The sequence below is a fragment of the Capricornis sumatraensis genome, chromosome 2 (assembly GCF_032405125.1).
Source record: "Capricornis sumatraensis isolate serow.1 chromosome 2, serow.2, whole genome shotgun sequence".
Lineage (NCBI taxonomy): Eukaryota > Metazoa > Chordata > Mammalia > Artiodactyla > Bovidae > Capricornis > Capricornis sumatraensis.
In genome coordinates this window covers 166,220,110-166,240,153 of record NC_091070.1, presented here as the reverse complement: position 1 = coordinate 166,240,153, position 20,044 = coordinate 166,220,110, and positions in this window count along the sequence as shown.

Below are 20,044 nucleotides of genomic sequence, written 5' to 3'. Positions count from 1 at the left end.
AGTGACAGCTAATGCTGTAAAGAAATAATTACATGATCACAAGGAAGTCCAGTTCAATATCATTTAAAATATGACACTAATTGCATGCATATATTTTATCCATTTAACTTAAAAGAAAATATTGTTAAGAAAAGTGTATTGCTAATCATCATGTTAGAACCCAAACTGTAACAGTAATCAACTGGTATAGAATTTGTATTTTAAATTACATGCCTTGTCTACAGTGAATGTTCCTGATTGCAATCTGACATGAAGTTTATCAACTCAGACTGTTTTATGGGTTGCTTCTTTTAGAGGACCCTGCTGAATACTAGTGTTTCAAATTTCATGATAAAAATAATTTTATCTTTTGGCCAGGTTTGATGTCAAAAAACCAAAACATAGCTTAGACAAACCATACTCATACTCTATAGAAAATTTTCTTGAAATATTATAATATTGTACAATTCCCTTTCTATTATAGAAATATGAACTATGTGAAACTTTATTTCTCTTCCAGTAATTTTGCATTAAAATTTTGACAGATGGAAGCAAGGTTTTTGTATGTCAATTTTGACTGTCACTTTGTAAGTTTGTTACCTTGATCAAATCATATTAATCCCTCCAGACATTTGCTTTTCCATTTATACTAGGAAGGAGTTGGATAAGATCACTAATAAGATTTATTTAGTTCTCAAAAGTTATAATCTTATAACAAGGAATGATACAAAATAAAAATATGTATATACCATAGGTACAAAATAAAAGTTGTACCATAAAATTTCATATGACTTACCTTGTGATTTTAAAGAAAGTTTTTTTAGAAGTTTTGTTGATGTGATGAAATTAATGAGGACAAGAGGAGAAGGTGGTGACAGAGGATGAAATGGTAGGATGGTATTACTGACTCAATGGACATGAATTTGAGCAAACTCCAGGAGATAGTGCAGGGCAGGAAGCCTGGTGTGCTGGCTTCATGGGGTTGCAAAGAGGTGGATGTGACTTAGCTACTGAACAACAACAGCAATGAAATCAATGCTATTTTCTTAACATTTAATTACAATTATCTTATTAGCTTTATTTTCATTAAATAATAATAAAACATTACTTTTTGGGTGGAAGTACATTTTAAAGAGATTTAATAAATTTTTTTTCTGAAAAAAACATGTCACAAAAATTTACCTTTTTGAATGGTATCTTTCTAGAATTGATATTTTGTAAAACATAATTACATCTTGGACTAAGGACAATTGATGTCAGCAGTTGAATATGTCATTAGACTTGACGTGTGGAATGCGGTGCTCATTTTTGTCATCTGCAGGTTACCGTGACACATGGTCAGGATGACACTAGGTCAGAGAGAGACAAGATAAGCAATTCAGCATCCAGAGGATCCTTTGTGCTCAATCAGACCTCTTTGTTCTAACTTAAATAGAGAGCTTGATTTTACTCTAAAAAATACAAAATCAACTAATCATCTAAAAGTGAAGTGTCTTTAGAAGTGAAAGCATTCTTTAATCTGATAATTATAAAAATGCCAATCACTTATTACTCCATATAGTTTGAAGTGTTCTTTGGCTCATGTAACATGAAGTTTGTTTATTTTGCTATTTTTGTTCAATTTTGTTCACATTTTTATTTTAAGCATCATTCAATGGAGCAATGATTTCAATGACCTCAGCTGTCTACATGGCAGAGCAATTTGCTTCTGCTTTTATCCATGTTGAGTTAGAATGAGGACAGAATTTCTCTTTGGATCCATGAGAACTTATTTATGTATAGTTGTAGAAGAAAGGCACTATTAACTACAAAATAAATCCATGAAAGCCCCCAACACAGTGTTCTAGTCATTGTCAGATTTACTACACATTCAGGGTTTTTAAGTTGAATGAGCTTATTTCAAGAGTAAGTCTAAATATTTTTTCAGAAAATGAAAGTGATTATACAGAGACTTGTAACCTGTTTTTCATTATCATTGGTGATTTTGTAGACAGAATCTTATTTAGCATCTTTTGAACTAAGACAAGTGGTTAATTTTCTATTGTTTCAAATCACATTGAAATCATATATATACATATATATACACACACGTGTGCATATATGATAACCTTAATAATATTTTGATGACTATTAATCATTTAAAGATTGGAGAAGTCAATTTTATAGATTTATGAACATAGTTCCTACTCAGGTTTAATTTCTATATTTAGATTTATATAATGCTTTTCCTTAAGATTCAAAATCTTTGCAGAATTATTGTCCTTTCTGGTTATTCTGTAGACTATTTTATAAAGTATCTATTATCAAAAGCAGTATTTGGTAGTATACATATATATATATATATATATATCTCATGTAATTTCAGTTTTTCTATATAATTTTATAAATGCAAAGGAAGGTTGCAAAAAAAGTAAAGATTGAAAGCAATTTCTAATTACTAAGCCTCAGAATAAATAACATTTAAAAAGCCCAAATTAACTTATTCTAGTGACCTTTGAAACTAGATTATATTAGAATAACAATTTAGCAAATTGCATGCCTCAATTAAGGCTGAGGATATGAGATCAAAAAGTAGAATAAAAAGAAAGCATGTTGAGTTATGTGCCAAACTGAAAATATTCAGTTTTATATTCTGATCATACCTAATTTTGGCTTCAGGTCTTAGATTGTCTTCCCCTAAATCATTTAAAATCAAAGAATCTGAGAGGGAGCCACATTTATTTAGAGACTTCTGCTTCCAGCTTCCTGATTGATTGGATATTATACAAACAAAAGCCCTTTTTTATTTGCTATAATTTGATCCTGGGTAAATTTTAGCATGCTTATGTTTAAATGAGTGCCTGAGCTTGTAATGAAGTAAGAAAGTTAAACAGCAGATTAAATAAGAATAGTTTGCTAAAACCAAAGCAGTATGCATTAAGCAATCAAAAGCTAGGGGATGTTCCTAAAAGCAATGCATAATCAGGTATGTAGATCTTGAAAATAAATGATATAGTACACAACACTGTAAATCAACTATATTTCAATAAAAATTAAAAAAAATGTTATAGCATGTAGGAAATGGTACATTATTGTTAGGCCCACTGAATCAGGAAGAGATAAAGGGACACGACTGCAGTAATATGGGATAGTATAAAAGAACTACATACTAGTGAAAGGATAAATTACTATATTTTTTCTTTCATTGAAGTATAGTTGATTGACAATATTGTACCAAAATTTACTGAACAACACAAGGAACTTACAGAGAACTTATGTAAATTTGGGGGAAGTAAAAAAGAGAAAAGTGAAAGTTGCTCAGTGGTGTCTGACTCTGTGAGTCCATGGGATTTTCCAGGCCAAAATACTGGAGTGGGGTAGTCTTTCCCTTCTCCAGGGGATCTTCCCAACCCAGGGTTCGAACCCAGGTCTTCCACATTACAGACAGATTCTTTACCATCTGAACCACAGGCGAAGCCCAAGAATACTGGAGTGGGTAACCCATCTCTTCTCCAGCATTCTCCTGACCCAGGAATCGAACTGGGGTCTCCTGCATTGCAGGTGGATTCTTTACCTACTGAGCTATCAGGAAAGCCCCCAAAAAAGACAAAAGAAGATTATAATATCACATAAATGGTGACATAGAAAACATTCAAAATTCTTGGTATTTGAAAGGTCAATTAATGTACTAATTATATTTCAACTATTCAGTTTACGTTAAGTGCTCATGATAAAATTGTAACTCATGAAAGAATAATGTGATAGCACCCAAACATGTGTATTAGGTTGGTGCAAAAGTAAGTAAGGTTCACAGGTGTTATAATTGCAGTTGGTGCAAAAGTTATTGAGGTTCAAAAGTGATTGCAGTTGATACAAAATTAGTCAAAGTTGGTGCAAAAGTAATAGTAATTACAATGGTGCAAAAGTAATTAAGATTGGTGCAAAGAATTTCTTTTGCACCAACCAAATAGGTTTAAAAAATAGCAACAATTGACAAGTGAGAATCCCTTAAACACTTCCCACTGCATCTTGATATCACAGTCACCAAGGAATAGACAACACAAGCAAGCACTGGATGGAAATAACCTTTACTTAACACAGCTAAAAGACAAAGCAAGGTTCATCTGTGGTCTTCAGTACCCCATAGCCAGCTGTTCTCTCCCATCAGCTGATGCAGGACAATTTGCCTACAAACACCCCTCTCAAGCCACAGTAGAAGAATCTCTTCTTTCCACAGAGGACAGATGTAACAGTGGGGTTGAGCAGGTCCTATAAGATTAACACACTTAAGCAGAACAAAAGAGCCCACTTGACATAAAACAGAGAAATAGTCCCATACAAGGTGCTGAGCCTAGCACAGCCCATGGGGGCTCCTCATAAGGAAATATTTTAGGCCCAAGGCCAAGCTTATGTGGCTGAGCAGAATTCAAAAGATTGTGTACATGAGACTGCTTTTCCTATTAAGAACAGAAAAAATATTTAAAACAATAATGATTGAGAATTTCTCCAAATTAACATCAGACACAAAACCACAGACTCAGTAAAACTCAGAGAACACACCAAGCAGTCATGATGAATGCCTGCAAAGCTAACCCTAGGTACTCCATTTTCAAACCATGGAAAACCAAAGATAAAGAAAAGCTCCTGAAAGCAGTCAGGGGAGAAAACCTTTCCTATAGAAAAGTTTAAATAAGTTGAAAAGCTGAAAGGGTGAAAATAAGAATTAATCTGACTTTTTCTTGGAAATGATGCAAATAAAAAGGGAGGGAAATGGAATATTAAAAGTATTGAGAGAAAATAAAAGCAACAAACGAACCAAGAATTCTATATTCTGTGAAATTATTCTTCAAAAGTGAAGGAAAAAAGACTTTCTCAAATAAAAATTGAGGAAATTTTTTGCTAGTATACATTATAAGAAATGTTAGAAGTTATTTCGGAGAAGGCAATGGCAACCCACTCCACTACTCTTGCCTGGAGAATCCCATGGATGGAGGAGCCTGGTGGGCTGCAGTCCATGGGGTCGCTAAGGGTTGGACACGACTGAGCGACTTCACTTTCACTTTTCACTTTCATGCATTGGAGAAGGAAATGAAAACCCACTCCAATGTTCTTGCCTGGAGAATCCCAGGGACAGAGGAACCTGGTGGGCTGCCGTCTCTGGGGTCGCACAGAGTCGGACATGACTGAAGCGACTGAGCAGCAGCAGCAGCATGAAAGTGAAAAGTGAAAGTGAAGTTTCTCAGTCATGTCGGACTTCGCGACCCCATGGACTGTAGGCTACCAGGCTCCTCCGTCCATGGGATTTTCCAGGCAAGAGTACTGGAGTGGGGTGCCATTGCCTTCTCCAGCAGCAGCAGAAGTTATTTAGAAAGAAGGAAAATGATATAGGTTAGAAATTTACAACGATATAAAGAGAGGAAAGACAAAGGAGTAGGCATAAATAAGAAAAATCTACTGTTTTTCTTATACTTAATTGATCTAAAAGGTAAAAAATTTATTAAAGGTAATAATAACGACAATGTATTATATATACATGTAACTCTTCTCAAAGTGTTAAGTTATGCCTGTTCCTTAAGCAGCACAAAGCTGCTTTACTTAGAAGGCATTGTCCAGATTGGAGTCATTCAAAAAATCATAGCATCCTTTCCAGGAAATTTCTGTGGTTAACAATTTAAGCAGAACTTTCAGATGCATGTTGGATCCTCACATCAAGGAGATTGGATAGTTCATGGCAGGAATTTTCCTTGTTTTATAAAAGAAGACATTGAAAGAAGACCATAGCCCATTGATTTGGGCAAAGTCATAGAGCCTTATTTATTGAACTTGAATGACAGGAATATCCAGGCAACAACTATGTCTTACTTATCTTGATCACCCCAGTGCTTAGTAAGTTCCTGGCACATGGTAGATATGCAATTAGTGTACATGAATTAGTAAATAATTGAATGAATAAAAAATTAGCACCTAGATTTATAGCCCTTTGGTCATTCCATTTTACTGAGAGACTTTTAAATTGAAAATTTTTTGAAACTTTGTCTCTGCCATGAGCGTTTATTACCATTATTCTAAAACGTTATCTCTTAGGATGCACAGTGCAGGAACACACCTGTATCAAGTTTAAAATTGCTTTGTAGCTGAATATTGTGCATAGATTTCCTTATTTTGTTATTTCATAAAAAAATGTACATTCTCAATAAACATTTCTATTTCCTTGACTTAAACTAGAATCAATTTTAACTCCATCACTTTCTTTTGCTAAGTATTCACTTGTTGACACATTTAAGCTTATGTCTAGACATTACACAGATGCAATACTGATATCTTACCTTGATTAAATGGACAAAGAAATATATATTTATTAGTAGGTTAATATGATTACTTTTCATTTTAAATTTCAACAAATGTGTAGAAAATAGTACTAAGCAAATGTACCATATGAGTTATGCAAATTTCCACGGGTTTGTGGTAAACTGAGTTCTGTAGATTTAAGATCTATTTTATTCTGAGTCATTTACAACTTAACACTGGCTCTGCTGCCAATCAAAATTACAACTACAAATTCATTCATGAACTTGACCTGAGAAGAGAAATCCCTACAGATGATTCTAAGTAAAGGGAAAGTACAGGAGAAAATTATATCTGTAGAAACTAGGTGTTATTGTCCATTATGGTTGCTAAAATTACTAGCAGTTCCTCAGAGAAGTGAGTGAAATGGATCCCAAGTACTGGCTCATAATTTGGAAGCTGAGATTAGAAAGAGAAAGCCTAAGATCCATATGACAAATATGTGTGAGCGAGAGTGGCACAGTTCCTCATCTAGAAACAAACAAATATACACCTGAAAAGAAATTTCAATAGAAAACCTTGAACTTTTGGAAAATTGGCCTGTCAAACTTCATATATGATTTAAGGTAGGAGTTTTTTGATTGCCTCAGGGAGTATAAGGGCTATTGGGTTTAACTAATGAGATTTCATGGAAACAGATGAATTCAAAGGAGAATAATTGCTCTAATATTTTTACCCTTTTCAATGCTTAAGATCAAGGAAATTACCTATCCATATATACAAGTTCCTCAGTGTGGTCCTTTTAAAAATTTAGGGCAGGCACGCAGGATCTTTGATCTTCCTTGCAGCATGTGAGCTCCTGCTTATGGCATGCGGGATCCAGCTCCCGGATCAGGGGCCCAACTCGTACCTCCTGGGTTTAGACTCCCAGACACTGGACCACCAGGAAACTCTGGAGTAGTAGTAGTTCTGAGGTTGCTAGATAATATATCACTGAATTGTAGGTTTAAATTTTAACATTTAATACATACAAAAGAATATGAGGATTGTATATCAGATACTCACATATTTGGGCTTCCCAGGTGGCTCAGTAGTAAAGAATCCACCCATCAATGAAGGAGAAGCAGAAGATGCAGATTTGATTCTTGGGTTGGGAAGATCCCCTGGGGTAGGAAATGGTAACCCACTCCATTATCCTTGCCTGGAAAATTCCATGGACAGAGGAGCCTGGTCTGCTGCAGTCCATGGGGTTGCAAAATGTTGGACATGATTGAGCAACTGAGCATGCCCCCTGGTACTTACCACCCTGTTCAAGAAAATACTTGCCAGTACTGTTAAATCTCTTTCACAAATTTTTCCTCTACATAACCTATCTCTCCCCTAGAAGTCCTCATTATTCTAACATTGTTATTTAGCACTATAACAAATTTCTTTGTGGCTTTCTAAATATGTCTGTAACCCTAAGTAATACATACTGTTGTTTTGAATACTTAAATCTTAATTGGTTTCAACATGCAACCTCATTTTTTTTCTATTCAGCATTGCTTGTAAGATTTATCTATATGCATTCCCTCCGCTATGCTATGAATATGCCATCTACTTACCCATTCTCCTGCTATAGACATTTAAATGGTTTTGCTTTCTTTCTCTCCTGCCTTTCTTCCTTCTCTCCTGCCTTTCCTCCCTCACTTCCTTCTTCCTTTCCTCCATCCCTGTGTCCTTCCTTTCTTCTTTCGTTCTTTCGTGGTGCTATTTTACACACTCTCCCAAGTGATGGCACCAATCCCCAGTTCCACAGCAGTGTATAAACATTCCTGATGCTTCCCTACTTTTCTACTCTTTGAAATACGACAGCTTAATATAGCAGTTTAAAAGATTTTTGCCAATTTGATTATTATGAAGTGGTATTTCACTGTGATCCTATTTTTTCTATTTTTTACTAGTTATGTGGAGCATCATTTCATGTGCTTATTGACCTCTCTTTGTGAACTGTAAATGCAGTGTTTTTGTTGTTTTACTGTTTTTAGAAGTTTAAAAATAAAAATATGTTCTTAAACTTATGTACTATATAGTGTACATAAGTTTGAAAAAGTGAAATTGTCCATTTCTTTTGACCCCAAGAGCTGTAGCCCACCAGGCTCCTCTGTCCATGGAATTCTCTAAGCAAGAATATTGGAGTGGGTAGCTATTCTCTTCACCAGGGGATCTTCCTGACCCAGGGATTGAACCCAGGTCTCTTGCATTTCAGGCAGATTGTTAATGGTCTGAGCCACCAGGAAGCCTGTTCATAAGTTTACATGAATATAAAAATAAATAAAGTTTTTCCCCAATTTTCAGGCTCTTTTCCCACTTTTGTGATTTTTTTAAAATGAAAATAACCTTACTTTTTAATGCAATCAACATACAGGTGAACACATCACCCTGATTCTCGTCTCTTTTACTCTCTGTACATCCTAGGGAGATCTACAGTCTGTTCAAACTATAGAACCCTTACTGCATCTCCTCCTCATGCCTTTCTTATAGCCTTCACTGTCTTGCCCTTTAGAGTACAGATCTGAAAAATCTGAACCCTAGATGAATTCAATTTTCTTTGTACTCAGCATTTACACTGGGACTCCTAACACAGTGGAGAAAAAAATCCCACAAAAATGATGCTTCACTTATTAGAACTCAAAGTCCTTTCCTTCTTTTGCTCTCCAAGGTAACTATCTCCTGCTGCTTCTTAAATTTAAAACTCTCTTATCCATCTTCACTTTCAGTCTATAGCCCTGTTTATTTCACTAAGAAAATAGAAACAGTTGGAATAAAGATGCCACATCTTTCCTCCTTCCCAGTACCCAGGGAACTTAAATAGCGTCCAGAGAGCCTTCTTCCCTCTATAACTATACTGCATTCCTATCTAAAGCCAAACCCTCTGTGGGGTTCCCTCCCATCTCATCTGCTTGATTATATTCAAGCATGTCTCCCTTTTTCTATCTATGCACAAGTCTCCCCTTTCATTGGATCATTACTATCATCATACACACAAGTAATAAGTTTTAGAAAGAAATCTCTCCGGATTCCACTTCCTCTTCAGCTAGCACCCATTTAGCACTCCATTTCTTATCTCCCTCTTCTAACTTAACACTCAGAAAAGTTGCTTCTCCGAGTCTCTGTTTTTATTCTCTTCTTTTTAAGTTTTTATTTTTAAAAATCCAAACATATACAAATAGAGAGAGAATAGGATAATGAAATTCTGTACTTACTCAGATTTAACAATTATTTATCTTACTATCTATATCTACCTTTTTTCTTCTTCCACCCTTTCTTTCTTTTTCTCTCTCCCCCGTTCCCTTTCTTTCTAAGCTAAAGTACATAAAATTTTCAGACAACATATTATTTTTCTTAGCCTTTGACTGCATGGATCACAACAAACTGTGGAATATTCTTAATGAGCTGAGAATACCAGACCACATTACCTGCCTCTTGAGAAACCTGTATGCAAGACAAGAAGCAACAATTAGAACTGGACATGGAATGATGGGCTGGTTCAAAATTGGGAAAGGAGTATGTCAAGGCTGTATATTGTCACCCTGCTTACTTAACTTATATGCAGAGTACATCATGCAAAATGCTGGGCTGGATGAATCACAAGCTGTAATCAAGATTGCCAGGAGAAATATCAGCACTTTAATGGCAGAAAGCAAAGAGGAACTAAAGAGCCTCTTGATGAAGGTAAAAGAGGAGAGTGAAAAAGCTGGCTTAAAACTCAACATTCAGAAAATTAAGATCATGCATCCAATCCTACTACTTCATGACAAATAGATGGGACAAATGTGGAAACAGCGTCAGATTTCATTTTCTTGGGCTCCAAAATCAGTGTAGACAGTGACAGCAGCCATGAAATTAAAAGATGCTTACTCCCTGGAAGAAAAGCTATGACAAACTTAGTATACTAAAAAGCAGAGACGTCTCTTTGTTGACAAAGATCCCTATAGTCAAAGCTATGGTTTATCCAGTAATCATGAATGGATATGAGAGTTGGACCATGAAGAAGGCTGAGCACCAACAAATTGATGCTTTTGAACTATGGTGCTGGAGAAGACCCTTGAGAGTCCCTTGGACAGCCAGGAGATCAAACCAGTTAATCCTAAAGGAAACAAAACCATGAATCTTATTGAAAGGATTGATACTGAAGCTGAAGCTCCAGTACTTCGGTCACCTGATGTGAAGAGCTGACTAATTGGAAAAGATCCTGATAATGGAAAAGATTGAGGGCATGAGGAAAAGGGGGCAACAGAGGATGAGATGCTTGGATGGCATTACCAACTCAAAGGATATGAGTTTGAGCAAACTCTGGGAGATAGTGTAGGACAGGGAAGCCTGGCATGCTGCAGTCCATGCGGTTACAAACAGCTGGACATGACTGAGCGACTGAACAGCAGCAACAGTCAATCTTTTGCCATCCGTACTTAATCATGTCAGCTATTGTCAAAGTCAACTATGACCCCTACATGGCGAAGTCCAATGGTCAGTTCTAACTTCCCCTCATATTTGGCTCATCAGCACCATTTCATAACCTTAATCACCTGCCTCAATGAGACCTTTCTTTCACTTGCCTTCCAGGGTATCCTGCTCCTTTGGTTTTTCTCCTGCTGCCCTGAACACTCTTCAGTTTCATTTGCTGGTCTCTGTATCTATAAATGGCAGAGGCCTTGAGACTTAGTTTCTCAAAGTTTTTTTTTTAACTCACTCCTGGGTAATCTAATCCAATATTCTGAGTTTAAGTGCTGTCTAAATATCTAAAGATGTTCATAGTTACATATCCAAGTCAGTTCTCGTCTAAGCTTGAAATATATATATGCAGCTACTTTCTTGTCAGTATCACTAAGGTGTTTAATAGGCATGTCGACTTTAAAGTCCCAAACTGGGCTTAGAAACTTTTCATCTCTCTTAGCAAATCTCATCCTCTAAAATGGATCACTATAGCCGATAAAGTGATCCTAGAATATAGGAGAAAATGTATTAATATATTCTCTACACATAATCTTTAAGCTGAATCACATCACGCCTTAGCTCTACATGTTTTTTTATTCCCATCAGGGTAAAAGTCAAAGTCTTAAAAAGTTGGTAAGTAAGGTGAATATGTTTATCTTGGAAACCAGAACACTTTGAGGAATAAAAGAGGATGTTAAAACCCATTAAGGTAATATTATTTTAAAATACTCACTTATGAATGGACAATTTGAATTAATTTTATTTGTAGACATAAGATAATCATATTTAAGAATTATTTCAAAGAAATTTTTTCTCTCCAAACAATCAGTGTTAAAACAACATTTAAAAGCTAAATATCTCACTAAAAATTATTAACATAACCTGAAAAATTATTCTTGGTACATCTTTGTGTAATTTAGTTGTGGCTTAGTCATAATTATCTCTAATACTATGTCACTGGTACCTCCTTAAGTATATATTATAAAATGAGTTTATTAGTTTCATTAAATTTTTTTAAAATAGCCTTCAAATATGCATTTTATGGCTAATTTGAAAGTGATGAATCTTTCAATGTGTTCTTGTTTGCAAGCTGTCAATAATTTCAATTTGCTAAAACTTCAGATATGAAATTTGGAAAGAAGTCCATTTGTTGAATAAGTTAACTATTTCTAGTTTCTTGTTTTGAAAAAAATATATCAACATTTAGAGGATTATTTAAACAAATACCAATTATAAGACATTTAGCTTGACTGACAAAGCAGTTGTTCAAAGAGCCAAACACTTTCAAAATATTGTTGATGTGGGCAGCAAAAGAATAAGTTGCTTTCAGAGAGAAATGTATTTGAAGATTTAAATTTTTTATTTTTAATTTACATTTATTTATTTTTGACTTTTTATTTTGTATTGGGGTTTAGCCAACCAGGTTGCACTAGTGGTAAAAAAAAAAAACAAAAAAAAAAAACAAAAAAAAACCCTGCCTGCCAATGGAGGAAACGTAACAGACGTGGGTTCGATCCCTGGGTCGGGAAGATCCCCTGCAGGAGGAAATGTCACCCGACTCCAGTATTCTTGCTTGAAAAATCCCATGGACAGAGAATCCTGGTAAGCTACAGTCCATGGGGTTGTCAGGCACAACCTAGCAACTAGGCGCACACCCACACACCCACACACACACACACACACACACACACACACACACACACACACACGTAACCTGAAGAGAACTAATTTCAGAGTTAATTTAGAATCTAGTACATGCAAACCTCAGACTATTCTGACTCTTGATCAAGAGTATTCCACTCTATGCAGTGGAAACTGCTTTTCAATTTTACCATGCAAGCTATTCAAAGAAGGCTATTGCCTAAAATCACCTACTAATGGACCTATGGACTTGGCCTTGCCTATCTAGTATAGTTCACTATTATATTTTGCTTTAAGATTTTCTTGGTCTGACCCCATAGACTGTAGCCCACCATTCTCCTCTGTTCGCAGGATTTCCCAGGCAAGAATAACTGGAATGGGTTGCCATTTCTTTTTCCAGGGGATCTTTCCAACCCAGGGATCAAACCTAGGTCTCCTGCATTGCAGGCAGATTTTTTAGCATCTGAACCACCAGGGAAGCCCACTACAGAGTATAATTTCAGGTCCAGGTAGCTTTGCTGTGGTTAGTCTCTGATTGGACATAAGTGAGGAGAGCACATCTTTCTCTTTGATCTATGAGTCCTGGAGACAGCAGATTTTACATCTGGGAGAACTGCTGGGACTTTTAGACGGGCTAGGAAAGAGTCTAAATATCTGGCTCTACTGTTAGCTACGACGGTCCCTGGGGGTATCAACAGCAGGCTATCAGGCTGGAGGAAACTGAACCACCTGGGGGAAGGGAAGTTGCCATCAATTGTGGAGTTCAGCCTTGAGTGATGACATTTGGCAACAGGGGAGTTCTGAAAAGGGCTTATTTATGCGCAGAGTGTAAGCAGCTCTGAGGATTTGCGTAAATATTTATATGGAGAGTGAATTCTGGGGAAATGGAAATTATCACAAGTAAAGGGATAGTGACTTCAATATATTATAAGCCAAGTGTAACTATACATAGCCTCTTACTTTTGCCATTGGGTCAGTGAGATGTGAGGAGGTTCTCAGTAACAGAGTAGCCATACTAAGGCAGGGCCAAGGTGGTTAAGAGCTCAGAAGTTGGAAACAGGCTCATTGTGTTTTGATCCCGTCTGTATTACATACTAGTTTTGTCTTTGTTAGTTTGGAAATGTAAATTAACCTCTTTATGCCTCATTTTTCTTTTCTGCCAAATGTAGTGCCTTCCTCATTAGGGGGCTTCCCAGGTGGTACAGTGGTAAATGAGTCCACCTGCCAAAAATGCAGGAGGTGGAAGAGACTTGGGTTTGATCCCTGGCTCAGGAAGATCCTGGAGAAGGGAACAGCAACCCGCTCAAGTATTCTTGCCTGGAAAATTCCATGGACAGAGGGGCCTGATGGGCTACTGTCCATGGGGCTGCAAATGAGTCAGACATGACTGAGAGTGCACAGGGCAATGGCAATAGCCGTCTGCAGATTGTTTTGAGTTTCAGGGTCCCAAATTATTTCTTATGCATTTAACACACAGTGCCTGGCCCACACGGTGTATGTGCAGTTAGACATGAGTCAAGCAAGGAAATGGAAGAAAACAAGGAGAGTTATATTTATGTTTCTAAAGATAACAGTGTGACATGCTGAATTTGTTAGCATTTCATGGGCACTATGCATCTCCTCAGTGAGCATGACTGAACACCTCCTGTGGATCAGATAATTGCTTAATTGTGGCCCTCAGGCAATAAGCTCTAGCGATGAGTGAGCCAAGCAAAGAGGGGCCCTGGATATCTATTGTCTTCCATTAATCAGGACAATTGCCACCAGACCTCTGGCCTGCCTGAATATTTATCCATCAAGGTAAAAACCTGCAGTTGTCTGGTCTAAGGATAACTCTGAGTATGCTTAGGGCATTGCTAGATATTGAGAAGCATAGAGATAGTAGAAATTGGCTATGGTGTCAGATAGAAGAAATGCCTGGGTAATAGGATCATTGTGAGTATTAAGAAACACGTGAACTAAGCCTAATAGATAGGCGCACTGTGGGCTCCTGTTATTCAGAAGTTGCATTTCTCAAATAATTTTCTGCTGGTTCTCCAAAAACCTCAGTATCAATCAAATACACAGTGTCACTGACAAGAAAGTGCTTTGGGGATGCAGAAAAGCATAATGGCTTGACATTCAGACTCTGGAGACATATTCCTACATTCAGATCCCAGCTCCTCCACTTACTAGCTGTGTGACTGAGGGCAGAGTCTGTGATCCAAGTCCATTATCTGTAAGTGGGAACAATGACAGCATCCACAGCATCACTATGAAGACTAAATGTACTAAGACATGGGAAACCCCTGCCACTAATATAATAAGAGTGCAACAAATACCAGGAAAAAAATAAAACAGGATCAGGAAAAATTCCGCAGAAAGAATAAGAGCATGAGGAATTCAGCTTTTCTTTTTCTGTACAAGCATTATTACAAGAGTCTTTTTTTTAATTGATCATCATTACCAGTGGTTCCAGTGTGGCCAGGTGCAGGAAAAGGCTAGAGTAAGGAATGTGATGGCAGCAGTTAAGTTAAAGCAACAAGTTCCTGTAGAATTACCTAAATATATGAGGTTCTGAGTTTAGGGTTGCAAGCGCATTTAAAGCTCTCCCAGTTGGTGATTTGAAATGCAGTCTCACCAGGACCCATGATTTATCCTTTGATCTGCTGGCCTGCCTTGCTCTTCAATCTCATTTCCCATTCTCTCCATCCTCACCCCTCACCACACTCTTACCTTCTCTTTTCCTCAAATACCCCAAATTCTCAACCCATTCCAGCCCACAGCTTTTGCATTTGAAATCACTTCTGCCTAGTGCTCAGCACCTGGGCTCTCACGCCTGGCTTCAGTGCATCGCTCAGGTCAGCTTTCTCTGACCATTGATTCGAAAGTCCCCAGCAGCTTCTAGTCACTTTTCATCTCCTCACCTACTTTCTTCATTGTCCTTATCACTGTGTAAAATTGCACTGTGCACTTGCCTCTTTGTGTAGCAGCGACATAGACTCAGACGTTATTTTTTTCTGTTCCTAGAACAGTGCATGGCATACAGTAGGAGATCAATTACTACTTGTTATGGATGAAAAATATCCTGGCTGCTCAGCAGAAGGGGGCAAAAATTCACAGGAAGAGTATCTTTAGAGCCTGTGGCTGAATGGGCTGACAAAGTCAGAGACAGACATTTTCAGGTATTCTCACTTCCATAGATCTTTCCTGTCTATTCATGAGGTTGTTTTGGTTCATCTTAAAAAGTGGGTGCAAGCCATATTCCTTCAGGTGTAGTTTGGACTGAACTTGGCAGGTTTATTTCCACCTTTTCTCTGTTTCCCATTCTTATTTTAAAATTCAAGACTAAAGCAACATTAATTAAATAGGTGAATGACAAAAAATAAGAATTTGGAACCTGTATGAGTTTTATGGATTTTTAGCACTTTGTTAATGTAGTATTTCAAATTCATGGATAGTAGATTGGCCTATTCAACAAATGATGCTGAGAAAACTAGTTAGCCTTTGGGGGGAAAATGTAATGAAAATCCATACCTCACTGAAATCAATTTCAGATAGAGCAATGCGTGTAATATTAAAAAGTAAAATTTTGACAACAGTTGAAGAAAATAGAAGTGACTATTTCAGAATCTTTGATAAGGGAAAACTTTTCTATGCATGCCATAAGCCAGAAACCATAAAGGAAATGGTTGACCTACAAAACAAAACTTTTTATAAGGAGAAATAAGTCCCCAAAACAAAACTAAGAGACTTTTGACAAACTGGAAACATCTACAAAACAATTTTACTGTATTTAGAGCTCTATTTACACACACACACACACACACACACACACACACACACACACATGCACGCACACACATCACTTACAATTTGGTAAGAGGACACCTGACCTTCCTAAGGCACATATCACTAGTGGCCCATCTGTTCGTTGTCTTTCTTCCTTCTCATTTCCTCTATGCCAGTGTAGTCAAGTTCCCACCATAGAGGCTGAAATATCCCCCAAACCAATCTTAAAAGCATCCCTACAGCAAGACCAAAAGAATGTGACTCAGGTCTGGTCAGTGGGATTTGAGTTGATATCTTGTAACTTCCTAAGATTTGCTTTTCCCTGGAAAAGAGGCTCAGAATAAGAAACACCCCTTTCATTTTTAGCTAAACATTGTTATGTCTGCCTTGGAGCAGGACTTTGCTACATATGAGGGGTAAGCCAAAAGTTTCAAATCTGAAGACTAAGTTCGTATGCTAAGAAATTCAACTTAATATTTTGTTTTTGTTTTTATTGGAAGATAATTGTGTGATAATATTGTGCTAGTTTCTGCCATACATCAGCATGAACCAGTCACAGGTATACATATGTCCCCTCCTTCCTGAATCTCCCTCCCATCTCCCACCCCATCCCACCCTCCTGGCTTGTCACAGAGCACTGGGTCACAGGGCAAATTCCCACTTGCTGTCTGTTTTACATATGGTAATGTATACATTTCCATGCTATTCTCCCAATTCATCCCACACTCTCCTTCCCTCACTCTGTCCATGAGCCTGTTCTCTATATCTGTGTCTCCACATTGAAAAGTAACTAATCATGCCAAAAATTGAACATAATTTATCATTCTCTTAAATGTCCACATCACCTTTCTTCTTTAACCTAGAAGCCTAGGCAAATACCCCCCTGGAGAAGGGCATAGCAACCCACTCCAGTATTCTTGCTGGAGAATCCAATGGAGAGAGGAGCTTGTTGGGTTACAGTCCATGGGGTCACAAAGAGTCGGACACAGCTGAGTGACTAAAACACACACACAGGCAAATACATCTACCAATAATCTCTGAAGTCTTTTTAAAGCACGAATCTGCCAAATATTTGAATTAACTATCATTCTGAAAGCATAGATACTGAATTGACTGTCTGTGGGTCTATACATTGTGTACAGTTGATAGGCTTAGTGTTTTCTAACAGTCAAACCACATGATATGCAGTATTCCAGGCATCTGAGACTCTTATTAGCCAGTTGTTATTGTTGCTCAGATGTCAAGTTCTGTCCAACTCTTCATCATCCCATGGACTGCAGCATGCCAGGCTTCTCTGTCCCTCACCATCTCCTGGAGTTTGCCCAAGTTCATGTCCATTGAATCAGTAATGCCATCCAGCCATCTCATCCTTTGTTCCCCTCTTCTCCTTCTGCCTTCAATCTTTCCAAGCATCACGGTCTTTTCCAATGAGTCAGCTGTTCACATCAGGTGGCCAAAGTATTGGAGCTTTAGATTCAGCATCAGTCCGTCCAAAGAGTATTCAGGGTTGTTTTCCTTTAGGATTGACTGGTTTGATCTCCCTGCTTTCCAAGGGGCTCTCATGAGTCTTCTCTAGAACCACAGTTTGAAAGCATCAAAGGAGAATTGATGTTTTCCTATTAGCCAAGGCAGATGATAAAATAACATTATTTTTCTTCAACAAGATTGTTGTGTCTAACTCTGCACACTTCTGATCTCTGTTTTCATCAGGTAAAGACCCCAGCCCACTGTCCCTCTGGTCGATTTGTTCTCTGATGTTCCATGTTCTTTGCAATACTCTACACTACTTTGCCTTTGGGCTGTGATTTTGCACCTTCTAAACCACCCACATCCTCTGGAGTTCTCTCCCGTAATAGGCAAACTGTACTGTATCCCCCTCTGTCCATGGGATTCTTTGAGCAAGAATAATAGAGTGGGTTGCCATGCCCTCCTCCAGAGGATCTTCCTGACCCACATATCAAACCTGCATCTCGTATGTCTTCTGCATTGGCAGATGGGTTCCTTACCACTAGCGCCTACAGTCCATAGGGTCACAAAGAGTTGGACATGACTGAAGTGACATGTAGGCATGAAAGCACTGTATCCTCAATGGACAACTTGATGTTCACTCCAATGTCATGTCTTAACAGAGAACTGCGTCCCTGCAGACATGACTTCTGCCCTTTGCTGTTTACGCTTGGTCATAATTCATGACCAAGAATTAGGCTTTGATGTCCCTTTTTATCTCCATTATTACGTCCTGCCCATTACTCTGCTCATCTCTTGTAATAAATTCTTTTCCCCCAAGTCAGTGTATTGAAAACTGTTGCCCAGTTTACTATTGTCACTTTGTATATTTTTCACTACTCACAACAGGAACCCTTCAGCGTCCTGGCTTCTCAGTGCTTTGATCTTTTTAACTCCAGTGACTTTTTCTTGTACTTCACTTTAACGATCTACTCCTGTGATTGTCCCTAACATCATGCCATCATCTCTGATATCTTTTCCTCTAAAACAAGTAACCTAAACCTCACATTTTTTGTCATGTCATTTTATGCGTGTGCTCAGTCACCCAATTGTGCCTGACTCTTTTTGACCTCACGGACTGCAGCCTGCCAGGCTCCTCTGTCCATGGAATTTTCCAGGCATGAATACTGGATTGGGTTGCCATTTCCTATTCCAGGGGATATTCTCAACTCAGGGATCAAATCGCTGTCTCTTGCATCTCCTGCATTGGCAGGCAGTTTCTTTACCACTGCACCACCTCATGTGCTCATATATGAGCTTGTATGCTCATATATGTTCAGCTAACTTATTCCACAGTTCTTTCTCAGCTATTCAGTACACTGTCTATATCACTTATCCATTCTTACCCATTCATTACTTTCTCTGTCAGATACGTTTCATACCTTGTCATCCAGTTTAAATTTTATGATCCATCATTTCAACAACACTCTTAACTAACATCTTAAACTTTTTATGTTTTTTTCCTTATTGCATTGACCTGGAAATGTCCCCAATTCATATCAGCTTGACTGTTTAATTTTTTCCTGTTCTCACTGCATTAACTATTACCTGCTTCTAGCTTCATGCCCTCTCCCACTTACCATCCTAAAAATTTATTATCTAAATTTCTCAACATAATTGCCTAAAATTTTCCATTTCCTTCCCTCTAATTTACTCACTTATTTAGTCCTGTCAGCATTTTCACCTCATCTTTCCACCAAAACAATACATGTTAAGACTACAAATATCCAAATCTTTCTAAATTTTTCAGACAATTATCAGTAATTTACTTGAACTTCCATTAGGACTCACCCTTCCTGAAATAACTCTCTCTCTCTTTTTTTTTGCTTCCATGTCATAATATGCTTTACTTCATTCTTCTCAGGTCACTTACCCTGTTTCTTTTAGGAGATTCATTCTTCTCTACTTACACAAGGAACACTGACACTGCCAGGCTTAGTATTAAGTAAACTCCTCTAATATTACACTATACATCAAAGTCAAAGTGAAAGTGAAGTTGCTCAGTCATGTCCGACTCTTTGCGACCCTGTGGACTGTAGCCCACCAAACTCCTCCATCCATGGGATTCTCCAGGCAAGAATACTGGAGTGTGTTGCCATTTCCTTCTCCAGGGGATCTTCCTGACCCAGGGATTGAACCCAGGTCTCCCGCATTGGAGGCAGATGCTTTAACCTCTGAGCCACCAGGGAAGCCCAAGATCTTTAGTTGTGGCATGCAAACTCTTAGTATGACATGTGGGATCTAGTTCCCTGCCCAGGAATTGAACCCAGGTCCCCTGAGTTGGGAGCCTGGGGTTAGAGCCACTGCACCACCCGGCAAGTCCAAAGCCTATACTATTACAAACAATGGATTAAATTTTTCTCAATATGTGAATGATTCTGAAATATATGTCTCTAGATTTAGCTAC